Source organism: Danio rerio, chromosome 20, assembly GCF_052040795.2.
Source record: "Danio rerio strain M-AB ecotype USA chromosome 20, GRCz13ab, whole genome shotgun sequence".
Classification (NCBI taxonomy): Eukaryota; Metazoa; Chordata; class Actinopteri; order Cypriniformes; family Danionidae; genus Danio; species Danio rerio.
This window is the reverse complement of record NC_141040.1, coordinates 36,824,932-36,840,222: the sequence shown is the minus strand read 5'-3', so window position 1 is coordinate 36,840,222 and position 15,291 is coordinate 36,824,932. Positions and strand designations below refer to the sequence as shown.

General features: G+C 35.2%; 1 protein-coding gene and 1 long non-coding RNA gene across 2 annotated transcripts in view; one reads left to right on the top strand and one right to left on the bottom strand.

The window, feature by feature from the left end:
- Positions 1–5,338, bottom strand: part of LOC141379322 (uncharacterized) — a 70,337-nt gene extending 64,999 nt beyond the window's left edge. Inside the window, exon 1 of the long non-coding RNA XR_015518663.1 lies at positions 5,315–5,338. This is a non-coding gene — a long non-coding RNA (uncharacterized LOC141379322). The remainder of the gene's footprint in view (positions 1–5,314) is intronic.
- The window catches only part of si:dkey-6f10.3, a 131,765-nt gene that overhangs the window by 1,960 nt on the left and 114,514 nt on the right, over positions 1–15,291 (top strand). The window lies entirely within an intron of this gene.

Sequence of the window (15,291 nt, the reverse complement as noted above, 5' to 3'; positions counted from 1 at the left end):
AACCCAATTTTCATTTAGAACTTGTAATGTGTTTCACAAGGAGCTGCAAAGAGCACAGAATTAACAATAAATTCAACATTAAGTAGAACAGCTAAACTAGTATTTTATTTTTTAAATACTCTTATAATCTTTGTGTCATTACCCCAGTTTTTTTAAGTTCACGCATTCACAAACTCACCGGCCACATTATTAGGTACACCTTACCAGTACCAGGTTGAACCCCCTTTTTCCTTCAGAACTGCCCTAATCTTTTGTGGATTCAACATGGTACTGCAAATATTCCTCAGAGATTCTGGTCCATATTGACATGATAGCATCACGCAGTTGCTGCAGATTTGTTGTCTGCACATCCATGATGCACATCTCCTGCTCTACCACATCCCACTGATGCTCTATTGGATTGAGATCTGGTGACTGTAGGGGTCATTTGAGTACAGTGAACTCTTTGTCATGTTCAAGAAACCAGTCTGAGATGATCTGCGCTTTATGATATGGTACGTTATTCTGCTTGAAGTAGCCATCAGAAGATGGGTACACTGTGGTCATAAAGGGATAGACATGGTCAGCAACAATATTCAGGTAGGCTGTGGTGTTGGCATGATGCTCAATTAGTACTAATGGGCCCAAAGTGTGCCAAGAAAATATTCCCCACACCATTACACCATCACCAGCATCATGAACCATTAATACAAGGCAGGATGGATCCATGCTTTAATGTTGTTGAAACCAGTTTCTGACCCTATCATATGAATGTCGCAGTAGAAATCAAGACTCATCAGATCAGGCCACTTCTTAAAAAATCTTTTATTGTCTAGTTTTGGTGTGTCTGTGTGAATTGTAGCCTCAGTTTCCTGTTTTTAGCTGACAGGAGTGGCACTGTGGTTTTCTGCTGTTGCAGCCACCTCTGGCTCAAGTTTGGACTTGTTGTGCGTTTAGAGATGCTCTTTTGCATACCTCGGTGGTAACAAGTGTTTTTTTGAGTTATTGTTGCCTTTCTAGCTTGAACCAGTCTGACCATTCTCCTCTGACCTCTGCCATCAACAAGGCATTTGCGCCCACAGAACTGCTGCTCACTGGATATTTTCTCGTTTTCAGACCATTCTCTGTAAACACTAAAAATGGTTGTTTGTGAAAATCTCAGTAGATTAGCAGTTTCTGAAATACTCAGAGCAGCCCGTCTAGCACCAACAACCATGCTATGTTTAAAGTGCCTTTAATAATCTTTCTTCCTCATTCTGATGCTCGGTTTGTACTGCAGCAGATCGTCTTGACCATGTCAACATACCTAAATGCATTTTTGCTGCCATGTGATTGGCTGATTATTTGAAATTTGCGTTAAGCAGTTGGACATGTGTGATCAGTGATACACTGTCTAAAATGTGTGTGCCCTATGAAATACTTGAAAATAGTCTTATTTTTTTGTAAACGTAATTTTCAGCTTAAAATTAAAAAACGTTGACGCTTCATTGATTTCGTTTCTTCTCTTTTTAGTGCACTTTTAGTGCTTCTGATCACCCTTTCATTGTTTATTTTAAATAACCCTTCATTACTTTACATTATCCTGTACACTGATACATCAGACAGAGATGGATGTCTTTTTTCATCTCTCTTTCTCTCTCTTCACACCAATATAATATCAAATACAGTTGCCATCAAACCTTGCGAATGACAAATCTGTTCAGGTGTCTTCTTAAAGAGAATAGGCTTTGTTTGGTCTGGTTTTACCCATAGAGTCTATTGTTTTATTTATGATTTATTCACATTGTAAATCCAGTATGGTTTGAAAAAGTATTAATTTTGTATTTAGTGATGATTAAGAGCCATAGATGCATTAGTCAAAAAAAGCTCATAAAAGCTGGTAAATGAAACAACCTTGATGTGCGCAGATATATTTAAATCAAAATTTCTCTTTCAGCTTTCTAAGCTATCACTTGATGATTACTATTATTATATCCAATGAGTGGCTGTGTTTAGTGGGTGTTACTGACTCCTGACAGTATGGAGAAGATGAATTGGTCATTCACTCTTCCGGCCGCGTGTACAGCAGATGTTCAATCCTAGTGTCCCCCTTTGAGAGTGTTAATTGTTCTTGTAAAGGAGCTGCTTTATAGAGGCAGAATGAGATGTAATCAATGCTTAAGTGAGCTGTTTGTGTGCAGAGAGAGACAGAAGGTGCGATACACAAAGCCAAAAGATTTCACAGTCTCTGGGCAGCCATTGTATTTCTCTTTCACAAACACACACACACATACTCAAATTCAAAGTCTGTTATACAGTGTTGCTGGAAAAAAGAAATGTTTGAAAGAACTAAGAGCTCAATAGCAGGCTGCCGTTTTACACACACATACTGGTAATTCCAGAAAGCTTTTCTTGATCTTTCTTTTAGCAGATTTGGATCAGCGTATTGTTTTATAATAGTCTGTAGCAGTTATAGAGATGTGTTATCATTAAGTAATAGCACACATTCACTGGAGTGCTCTTGTTTCTAAAAGTACTTGACCATAAGCAGATATTCATATCAGCAGTCTTTATACAGCATTCATTAACATGTGTATCTTTCTCACTCATTTTAGTCACATTTTCTTTGTTTAATTGTGCTCCTCCAATAAAGTAGATACAAAGCAAACTACTGTGGAATTAACCGTTGTGCATTTTTTCAGCAACAAACTGCAGAGGTGTTGCTAAATAAACTATCAATGCAAGTACATGCACAAGTATGATTCCCTCCGGAAACTGCAATGATTAACACCATGGTAAACACAATGTTCTGTCGTCTTCCTGTGTGGTTTTCCTTGTTCTAGGCTAAAGTAATGTAACAGCAACATAGACCATTTCAATGTGGTGATGTCATTAGCCCATGAACATTTACTGCTTGTTATCAAAGTACTTTATTATTGTAACAAGAGGCAATTCATTAATAATTTAACGTTAAAGCAATTGTCGTAACATTATTTATCAATGTGTGGACTTTTTTGTATTCTTGGAAGCTATGGGAATTAAAAATGTAAAACAGGAAATGTGTTAGGAGCATTGTTATTGTTTACATCCTTTAAAATACTGTACTTACGGTCAGCAAACAACTGCTTTAAAGAGTTTGCTTTAGAAGTTTTGTCCATGCCTGCTTATGATAAGTAACTTTGTTAAACATTTTTTTGTTTATAGAATTTGTATATTAAAATAATTTAAACAATATCCTACTTAATAACAATAACATAATAAAAACAATAAATGAATAACAATAATAATTATAATCATCATCATCATTACCATTATTATTTTTAATACAATAATATTATTATTATTATTATTATTATTATTAAGTACGATTTTTCTTAATAAAAAACCCACGATTTATATGATTTATATATGAGATTATAATGTGTTAGCTACGAGGTTTATGTTTTAGAATAGAATATGGAATATTGCACTAACATTTGTAAAGGAAACATTAGCCTATGTGTTGTTTACATATATTTCAATTAATATAGAAAACAAGTGCTTGTTTTTACCCAAAAAAAAAATAGATTTTTTTTATGCATCTGCGTATAAAACAATATAATTTGCACAAAAATTATGGGGGGTTTTCTCAAAAGCAGCTATTACTCCACACTGTTTAGAGCATCATTACGGACATTTTACATTATAACTAATGTGGTTCAAACAATGGATGTGCGACAAAGTACCTACAGATTTGGGAAACACTCGTCACTACATCTTTCTTTTCCCAATCAATGCACTGTTTAATAGTTGTTTGGAACTTGCTTGAAACTGAATTTTACTGAATTTCATCACCATGTTAATGTGCATTTAAAGCATCACATGAGAAACGAGTGATGGACATGCCTAATTTTGAATAAAAAGTTTTATGCTCTCGTGAGATGCTTTTGGACTATGAAAAAAGATTAATGCAAAAAAAAAAAAAAAAAAAAAAACAGGACATGGAAATCCATTTGCCGAATAAACTCTGACACAGCAAACATTACACCCATGTGACTCCATTGTGCTCACCTTGTTTACTGTTAGTTACTCGGTTACCAATGCATCAGTCAGCCACTCTAACAACCCAACCTAATTCATGTGGAAACAAAGCTAGTGTTGTTGAATAAAAAGTTTCAGAGGATGATCCAGTGACGCAACCCAGGCCTGTAGCCAGCTTAATGAAAGGGGTGGGGTTTTTTTTCTGAAAAACCTGACCTTTTTGCAGTTACATGCCTCATTTTTTATTTATTTAAAAGGTTTAAATATTGCGTTTGATTTATTTTTTGCTGGATTAGCTTAATGGATGGTGATTATAACCACACTTTTTGATGTGCCAAAAATATTTTCTACCTTTTTGCCAAATTACTTACCATACTATTTAAAAGTGTTTATTTACAATGTAAGTATATTTGTTTAAACTGTAAGTTTTACATAACCGTTTTATAATGTTGAGATTAGCATTTTAAATTTGAACATTTAGAATAAAGAAATATGAAAAGTTTCTTATTTTTTAAATATAATTTTATGATTAAATCTACATCTATCATTAAATAATTTTTTAGGGATCTGGTAAAACTTGCTTTAAATTAAAAAACTGAAGCCTATATGCAAATAACAAGCAGGCCTGCACATTCAACTTTCATCAGCCATTTGAATAATTCACACATAATATTCAATCATAATAATAATCCAACAGAAGACTCCTCTTGGTCTTAAAGCCTTCTTTGATTGGTTAGCTTCACAATTTACAACATCATAGAAGTCAAACAAGGGATAAATGAGCTCATATAGGGGACCAATTCTGGACCTTTGTCAGTGAGGGTTGGGTCTTTTGAACCACCCAAACCCCCTCCGGCTACAGGCCTGCTCTCTAATGTGTTGTTGATCTAATGTGTTGTTGATGTTGTTGAATTGAAATCAATTCGATGTAGGAATGCTGTAATTATGCCTTTTTAATAGTGCTGATGTAAATTTGTCAAAGGGGTAGTTCACCTAAAATGAAAAATCTCTTGCTGTTCCAGTCCCAAGTGTTTTTGCCTTATTCAGAATGCTTCTTTTACTGTGTAATCCAATGGTTAATGTCTGTTATGGGGCATGATAAAATCACTCAGCAGCAAGAGCGAATTTGCCTCAAGAGCTTTCTTACTCAACCACTTTTATTGTCTGCTCCCCTCCAGCCAGCATTATGCATTCAAATACAAACTGTGTGCAAATGTTTATTATTGGTTACTGAAAGCTATCCACATTGCTACATTTAACTTCTAATATGGATTAGATGTATGTAGATGTGTGTTCATATCAATAAGGACGTGTCCCCCAAAAAAGTTTTACTCACCCTGATTTTGTTCTGCGGTTTCTTCTGGAACACAAAAGTAGACATTAGGTAGAATTTTCAAGCAGTTCAAGTGTGTTTTACAATGAATGTAGATGTCATATCATTTTAAACATGAAACTGAAACCAGGTTTTTTACTAAAAGAAGACGAGTGGCAAATCCGGAAACACCATTTCTAGATTCGAAAGCTGTTGAATGAAAAAAAAAAATTCTTTACAAACATATTGTTGCAAACCACTGTAATCCACACATGGCTGTGTTCTCATTGCTGGGAAATGGAAAAAAATCCTTCGCTGCAGCACATTTATAAACGAACACTGGCAATCCATGCCTCCAAATAATTCTTCTTCTTACTTGTTTGAATTATGGTTGGTAACACAACATGGCGCCTCTCTGAACACTGTAACAGGTAAAAAGAGTCTTTGAAGCTATATCATGTTTATTAATGAAGTTGCATCTCGTTCACAACTGCACGGGCTCATTGGTTTGAACCAAGTTATTCTCATGAATTAATGAACAGATGTGCTCATAACGTCACTTTGTACTGGCCGGTACAGACACCCAATTTTTTACGCAGAAATTTACACAGTGATCTCGTCGCCGTGACATAGCTTCAACATTTTTTTTTAAAGGGAAGAACAAATTTGTTATGAACAAATAAAAAACAATCAATTTTCCCTTTTTAGTGAAATATACAGTTTGGTCCATAAATATTTAAACATTGACACAATTCTAACATTTTTGGCTCAATACACCGACACAATCGATTTAAATTAAACAAACAAACAAGATGCGCTTTAACTGTAGACTGTCAGCTTTAAATTGAGTATTTACATTCAAATCATGTAGGAATTACAACAGTTTGCATATGTGCCTCCCACTTGTTAAGGGTCCAAAAGTAGTTGGAGAATTGGCTTCTCAGCTGTCCCATGGCCAGGTGTGTGTTATTCCCTCATTATCAGGTAATGAGCAGATAATAATTGTGTTATTCCCTCATTTAATGAGCAGATAAAAGGTCCAGAGTTTATTTCATGTGTGCTATTTGGATATGGAATCTGTTACTATCACCCCTCAGATGAGATCAAAAGAGCTGTCACTATCATTCAAGCAAGACATTATTAGGATGAAACAAAGCCATCAGAGAGATAGCAAAAACAGTAGGCGTGGCCTAAAAAACTTTTTGGAACATTCTTAAAAAGAAAGAACGCAGCAGTGAGGTCAACAACACCACAAAAACAACTGTGGTGGACGACCAAAGTATTCTTTCTTTCCCCCTTTGTTTTTTCAAAACTAAAGGAAAGATGCCTCAAGAACAAGTAGGAACTGAAGACAGTTGCTGTAGAAGCCTGGCAGAGCACCACCAGGGATAAAAGCCAGCGTCTGGTGATGTCTATGCGTTCCAGACCTCAGGCTGTTATTGGCTGCAAAGGATTTGCAAGCAAGTATTAAAAAGTGAAATTTTGATTTATAATTATTATTCTGTCCAATTACATTTGGACCCTTAACAAGTGGGAGGCACATATGCAAACTGCTGCAATTCCTACAGCGGTTACCCGATTTGGATGTAAATACCCTCAAATTAAAGCTGACAGTCTGCAGTTAAAGCACATCTTGTTCGTTGCTTTTCAAATTGATTGTGTTGGTGTACAGAGCCAAAAATGTTAGAATTGTGTCGATGTCCAAACATTTATGCACCTTCTGTATGTGTCTTAATAGTGTTTTTAGCAACGTGGGACATATATATATATATATATATATATATATATATATATATATATATATATGACAGTCTGCATCTTAAAAAATGCGTTTTGGTGTTTCGTGACCCTTTAAAAACATGTGTTGTTTTTTTTTTGTGTGTAAACCATCCTTTGAACTCTATATGCATGTGTGTGCATTCAAACTGCTTCAGGCATGCTAAGCTTCAGAGAGCAGCACATATTTTAAGGGGGTTTTATGTACGTGACATCTACGTTTACTCCAAATCCACTAAACCCTCCAGGCAGAAGTTTATCTGCGAAATGATGCACTGACCGTCAACATCCCTTTAAACTCTATTCCTCTCTTGTTGTCTCCCATCCTCTCATCTTTTAAAACAGCAAGAGTGGAAGGGAGAGGTACTGTGACGTTGCCATGGTGATGCTCTCGTCTTCATCATAGGAAATTCAATATGCTTGGTGTAATGTGTCTATGCGTTTGAAAATGTGTGATTATGAGAGTATGAGGAGAGCTTGTGTACAACTTCTGTGATCAGTACAAGACGAGCTTGAGATGAAAACAACACGCCAGTCGCAGCTATGCAAAGACGCATAATGAGTGTCATAGCAATCTCAAAACTTCGCTCGCGAGGTGTGTGTTTTGCTTCAGTTTAATGCATAGAAAGCATCCTAGGAGAAACCGTGCATACTGATACAGCTGCTGTAGGGAGCTGTATTCAATTTATACCACACGTGATTGGATGAGTCTCACGTCACATGGTCAAAATTTAGTTCTGCATTCAGTTCACAGATGCATCAGGCTGCTTGAAATTCAACTATTATAATATTCAGCAGCAGGCTGTTGAGAGATATATTGAACTGTGGCATAATGTGGTAAACATACAGGGGGCAGAGGGCCACTGAGTCTTATTTTGGATTTAGCTGTGCTATAAGCATGCAAGTTGCTAACAGAATGTATGAGGGCTGTATTTTAGATTTAATTTGTGCTGCATGAATATTTTGTTTGGTCACTGGAGTGTTCGGCAAAAAAGCATCCACTTTAAATAGGCTGATTTTACAAGTCACCAGGGCCCAGTCTTTTTAAAAACTTAATCTGTGTCAGATTGGTCCAGATTTGAGAATCCCATGTTTTGCTATCCAGGATTAACTGCTTTTTCTTACTTTTATGACAGTTTTTTTAAAGGTACAATGTCAAATTTCAGGATAACCAAATCCTGTTCACCAGAGCCTAAATGGAACCAACAGTGTAGGCTACTGGCTTGGCAAAGAACAACAGGTAGGGAAAATACCAGTGGCCACAAACAGCCATTGTTTGTTTCAATGGTAATCAACAGAAACACTGTAATAAACAAATAGTTGACATTTTTTAGTTCTAATACAATACTGCTTTGATGTTGTTGTTGTTGTTCACCATATCTCATAAGAATTAGGCAGAGCGTGTTTGAGGCTGTGGAAGGCTTAGCCTCCCCCTAGCCAGAGACCACAGATAGCAGCAAAGAAAAAAAATGCATTGAAAATATTTAACGGGTTTAAGGCGTAATATGAATGTAATTTAATGTTGATGATTAACTGAACTTTAGTTATTGTAAGTTTGTCAATTAAATTTAAACTCCCCTCCACACGCATTGATAAGCGGTTTATTACAGGAGTTTGCTACTACTTTGAAAACCAAACCAAAACTGCTGGCCAGCAGACTATTCTGATTTGCTGGTCAAGGACATTAGTAATAAAATGACAAATGAGTATTACGAGAGAGGTATAATAATATATTACACTGGTTTAACTTGTTTTCAGCATTAAATGAAATTGGTAGTTTCATTGCGTATAGTGTAGTATTCTTGTTTAGTCAATCGTTTGGAGTTTTACATTTTAAAGGTCAAATATGTATTGCTAAACTATAAGTTCGGTTTTCGATTGGCCTTGTGAAAAAGAGAATGATTTCATATTCTCAGGGCCAGCGGGTCCATAGAGGCGGCATAGGGGGCTACCTAGGGCGCCAATATAGTGAGGGCTGCGTCCGCGATGATGAATTTTTAGCTTTATTACTTTTGTCTTCAGAGTCACACGATCCTTCAGAAATCACCCTAATACTCATTCATTCATTTTCGGCTTAGTCCCATTATTAATCTGGGGTCGCCACAGCGGAATGAACTGACAACTTATCCAGCATATGTTTTACGCAGCGGATGCCCTTCCAGCTGCAACCCATCCACTCTAATATTAATTTTTATTATTATTATTATTATTATTATTATTATTGGTAATAGTAATAAAAGCAACAAGATGTTATAATTTTATTTGAAACTGCATACATTAAGTAATAAATAAATATTTAATAAATAAGTATTTAACATTTTTTAAATAAAAAAATGCTGTCTTGATAAACATAATAATTTTAATTAACATAAATAAAATTAAAAATAATAAAAAAAAAATTTTTTTTTGACCAAACAGATCCCAATCTGAGTTTAAAATTTTTGATAAACCAAAGTGCAGGTTTGATCCAAATCAAAGGTAAGGTTGTATCACATGGTCTGATCTTAATTCAAACTCTCTCTGTTACTTCTAGAAAAACCCATTTCCAAGATTTGATCCAAAATCCCACTGAATTCTGCCAGTCTGGTGGGAGTATTCTTGCTTAGCTTAGCATAAAGCATTTCATTGGATTAGACAATCAGCATAAAAAAGAGCAATGATGTTATTTCTGAAAATAGTTTCCAACTAAGTTACATTGTTGCATAATATCATTGCATCTGCTGCAGCCATGGTATGGCAGTAAAGTTCCTTATTATGCTGGAATGGGAGTACAGTTCAGCCATATTTTTATTTGAAGCAGTTTTTTTTTTTTTTCCATTTACCTCATATTTACTTCGACATACGCAACAGAATTACTATTTTGTTCTAAGAATTACAACAGAAAGTGGCTGTAGGATTTTCAATACAAAGCTCCTTTTGACTTGAACAATCTTCCTCTCAGATCAATTGAGACATTTAGTCTTTTCAGGACTAATTTATCTTTAGAACTTGTAAATGTTATTAATATTAGTTCCAATTGAATTGCTTTTATTTGTATATAAAATTATACGTTTGATAATTTGTTTTTGTTTGTTAAGGCTTTAGACTGTGGGAAGTGTTTCAGGTGAAGTGTGCTGCTTGTTTGTTTGTTTTGTTTAGCTGTATATTTGTTATGAGTCTGATGTGATGTACTGTGTTTGATTTATGTACTTCTTAGGGACCCCCTCGAAAATGAGATCCTTCGTCTGAAGGGGCTATCCGATTTCATAAATTTTCCGATTTTCCACTGATCTTACTACATGATGTAATTACAGAGTGTGAAGCTTTTTAAAAAAAAATTTTTAAGCTAAATAATAATGGTCTAATATGATTCAATGATTATGCTAAGCTATCTAAAAGTGCTCCTGCTAGACACAGAGATCGGCTGAAAAGATTAAAAAAGTATACTCAACTGTTTAACTCTAGGCATACCTCCCAAACTTCCTGTTTTTGCCAGGATTCTCCTGTATTTTACCATTCTATCCCGATATCATCCCGTTTAAGTATTTTCCCATATCTCTGCTGTATTTGTAATCTTTCTATGACAAGTGAAAATAGCATTAAAGAGCCGATCTAAAGTGTGATGTAATTGCAAAAGCTCTTCAAGAGAATTATGCTTTTGCATTATTTTGGCTTGAAAGCACACTGAAATTAGAATTACATTGGCTGCATTCACTTCATTTTCATTAAAGCCATGCGTCCACCCTCATTCTTCATATGCAGCCTCTGAACCAGTCCAGTCATGTAATGGTGCTGACAGACGCACTCCTTAGTGATATAGACACTGATCCCGGATCAGTAGACGAGATTTTAAGAGGAGCAAAAGTGGACACTTTTGGATTTTGGTGTGTTTTTAAACAGACAAATATACCTAATAATATGTAATCATGTCCGTCCTGCGTGTGTTATTTTAAACACAAAATTATTTTGTCTTAAATGAGCATGAAATTAATGGAATGCTTTCTTTATAGATCTGTGGATCCTTAAAGGGACACCTCTCTGTTATCAAACAAAACTATCAAAATGAGAGAGTCGCTGCTCCTCTAAGTAACTATAGTAAATTTAATCAATATTTTAATAACGTGAATAAAAATAAACAAGATTTTATAACTTAATTTAATTTCTGTACAAATCCTGTATTTTTGTTGACAATGTTGACAGGTATGACTCTAGGACACTTGCAAAATGATCCATTTCCAAAAAAAGTGGACTGTTCCTTTAAAACAGTGGGGGTCACGGGACAATGACAGGGGGTCGCTTAGAGATTTCCAAAAGTTAAATAAATTTTATTAAACTATAAGAATTACCATAGTTAATCACTTGTAAAATGAGGCTTTTTCCATAAAAGGGGAATGTTCCTTTAAGTCACTCTTCACTCTCAAGAATAGAATGTCTCATTTCAAGGCATCCCTACATTGGCAGTTGTCTTGGGTTTTTTTACCATTACTGCTCTGTTTGTCCTAAATCTGATAAATAAATAGATAAAGTGATAGACAGATGTTGCTATACATTCAGCCAGTGTACTGTTTGTAAGACTGTTCTTAGTCTTCTCTTGTAACGGTTTCCATCTTACTGTCATGTATAATTCAAAGCCAGGCTCATGGTTACATCACTAGATACATTCATCCCAAACCTCTGCAATCAGACTCCCTGCAGCTTCCTTTGATAACCAACCGTAGCACAGTCTATACACTTAACACCAGACCCAATATTATGGAATCACACTTGTTGCTCAGAGTGGAAGGCATCCAACCGTTCAGCCCATGGTAATTGAGAACACTGCCATAACAGAGGCAATTTGAACTCTGCCTCGTCACAAAGTAGGGGTCCTGAAGCTCTTCACCGATGTTACACCTCTTTTGTCCACTCTGCAAAATGCCAATATAGTTTCACATGATGTTATTGGTTAAAAGACACAGTGCGTTTGCAAACATTAGTGTCCCAATCTTACTACTCCCAAGTGTTTATCATTTCCTGGAAGTTACATGCACTATTTCTTCAAGTAAAAACATTTATTTTTCTGACAGATTTCCTTATTTCAAGTACAGTATATGTATATTATTCAAATCATAGCTCAACAAAGAAGCCCAACATATAAATAATAGCAACACATCTGTATTTAGGAAAAAATTCTATGCGCCAATTGATAAATTCTTAAAATTCTTGTTATAAATCTATTTCAGAAAAAGGTAGAAACACAACTAAGCCATAGAAGCATCCCAGTTAGGCCCAGTTTGGCCTTCATATGTCTAGTTTTCATATGACTACATGTGAACTCTGTCTAATCTGGCTATTTAACACAATCTCACGGCAATTCGTAACTTTTTGATTTAGTGGCTAATTCGTATGAATTCGTACGATCTAATTCGTACAATTTAGTACTATTTTTTTTAATCACCCAATGACGGTTGGGGTTAGGGGTGGGGTTAGGTGCCACGCCTACTTTTTTAAATTGTACATTTTCGTACGACTGAACTCGTATGAATTAGCCACTGAACTGACAAAACGTAAAATACTTATGTTTCCTCGAGAGATCAGGCTGGTCCATTTGATGATAGAAGTGTATTACTGTTTTTCTGACATCTAGAATGTAGCCTTGTTTTAGCCAAGACATCTACTGTACTGTATGTTTAGATGACTATTAGATGTGTATTAAACACAAACAGCTTGGTGTTACGGAGAAAGCCTCATTTGCTTTTTTTAAATGTTTAAATACAAGCTCAGTGATTTGTTGTTCTTTTAGTAAATATGAAATTGTCCTCTTAAAGTTTTTTTTTCCAATTCATTTTTGTGTCATGTAACTCAAGAAAATAAATGTCAAATGTAAATTTTCCCTGCAAATCCATCTTACACATAAACTTTCCCTAATCATGAGATAAAACATGTAGTCCAGCTGCTGTTATACAATACTGTTTAGTTTAAGAAGAAAAAAATACTTCTATGATTCTAATTTCCCTCTCGCTGTGTTCATCTCCCATCAAGCGCTGTCATTCTCCAGTCATAGTCTCTGTGACTGTGCCAATTTTGTGCTGAGAGAAAAAAAATAGAGACAGTGTGTGCATGGGACACCTGTGGGGTTTGTGATTGCTGTTACGAAGGAGCAACTGCTAAAATGCAAGAGGGGAAAGTTCTCGGTCAAAGGACAGTCAAGCTGAGAAATAAATGCAGTGCTTAACCAAGGAAAAGGAGGACGGAGAGACAGAGCCGAGATGCTGAATGAGGGAGAGAAAGGTCGAGCTGAGCATGTGACTGAAGAGAAAAAGAAAAATGAGAGCAGGAGAAAGGAAGACTGATGTGTGCTGTGCATGTTTGTTTAAGCATTAGATTGCAAGAATGAGATGTGTGTTAAATCACAAACGCAGCAGTAGTGTATGTGATTGGCTTTGGCAGAACGAGCAAACGAGCCCAGGCATGGAGAAATACACAACCCAAAATGGAAGGAGGGCAAAAATCAGAATGTATCACAGCAGAAGTGCTAATAAATGCAAATAAATATGTGACTAACCATATAGAAAAAATAGAAAACAGGATGGTGTGTGATAGAGGAGGGGTAACAAAGGTATATGGCATTGTGCTCAGTCCAACATAGAGAGAGAGAGAGAAAAAGAGAGAGCGCAGTGCATCTAATCCTGCACCTCTGACTCTCTCATTAACTCGCAGACAGAGAGAGCAGGTGAAATATGAGAGGAGGAGTGGAAAGTTATGGGCACCACTGTGTGTGTGTGTGTGTTTGTCTGTGAGCGCCAGTGCCCAAACTGCTAAATTAAGTTTCCTCTTGATTTGTTTTGCCCACATTTGAGTCCGACAAAACCAATTAAAACTGTATAATATTACTGTAGCAGTGCTATGCTTTCTATATAGATGTAAAACAGATATGCTTTCCTGAGATGAATTTAAGCAGCAAGACTTAACCGTTTCATAAGAGACTGAAATGGAGATGGCTCATCCAAAAAAAAAGGAAGAAAATTCTGCTATTATTTGCATAGTCTTATGCTTTCTTAAATTAGCTTGGCAAAACTATTTTTCATTTCGTTAGTTTAGTTTTTTAATCTTTTGATCAAAGTGAATATCGACTGAAGTTGATATTAAAATATTGTAAAAGTAGTACTACCATACTAAAAGTAGTTCATTTGAACCTAGTCATAAAGCTTGTGAATGACATGAGGCATGATGAGGGTGAGTAAATCATGATGAGATACTTTTTATATTTGAGAAATAGGAGGTGATCTGTTCCTGTAAATATTATGCTTGTCTCCTATAGTCTCTTTTAATAATTCTCTGATCCCCAAGTGGATTAAATACTTCTGATTGCTTAAAATTCAAGAAGTGACAATAGCCATGTTTCCATACAAAGATACAAAACTGGAATATCGCATCAAATATTCACCAAAAAAGCAGTTTTCATCCAGTGATTGAATCAAAGAGAACTGAATCATCAACTCCTAATAATCTAGCGCTAAATATCAAAAAGAAAAATGTGATATGTGCTGTGATAGAAAAAGCCACTGTGGTGCGTTTTTCCTTATATAATGAATGACTTGCTCCTCAGAAGATGAAATGCAATGAACGCACGGTGGTGTTATGAGGCACAAAGTTTGGTTTGTCCATTAATGCCGTTCCATCAAACTATTTATTGATGGAATTTATTTGGTAAATGTGTTTCCATTGTAGTTTTTTTTAAATGTTTTCTTATCAGATAAAGAGTTTATCCTTTTTAGTGGTGTGCATTTTAAGAATTTATACACATCTTGGTGTTTGATAAAAATTGTATGCAATATTTCAAAATGCAATAATAGTTAAATGGAAAAATAGCTATTATGTTTCTCAAATCTGTTTTGTTTGTACAGAACATAATAATTTGACATAATTACTTTTCACATGATGTTATATAGAAAAATGATACATGGAAAATTATCCAAATTTTACATATGAGATACAAGTTCAAATTTGGATTTTACATATGTAAAATATATGCAGCTAATATTAAGAAATGTTGTAAAAATAGCTAATATATTTGAGCATATATGTACAATGGAATTCTGTAATTAAAAAATATGTGCAGTTAAAGTCAGAATTATTAGCCCCCCTATTTTTTTCCCAATTTCTGTTTAACGGAGAGAAGATTGTTTTCAACACATTTCTAAACATATTAGTTTTAATAACTCATCTATAATAACTGATTTATTTTATCTTTGTCATAATGACAG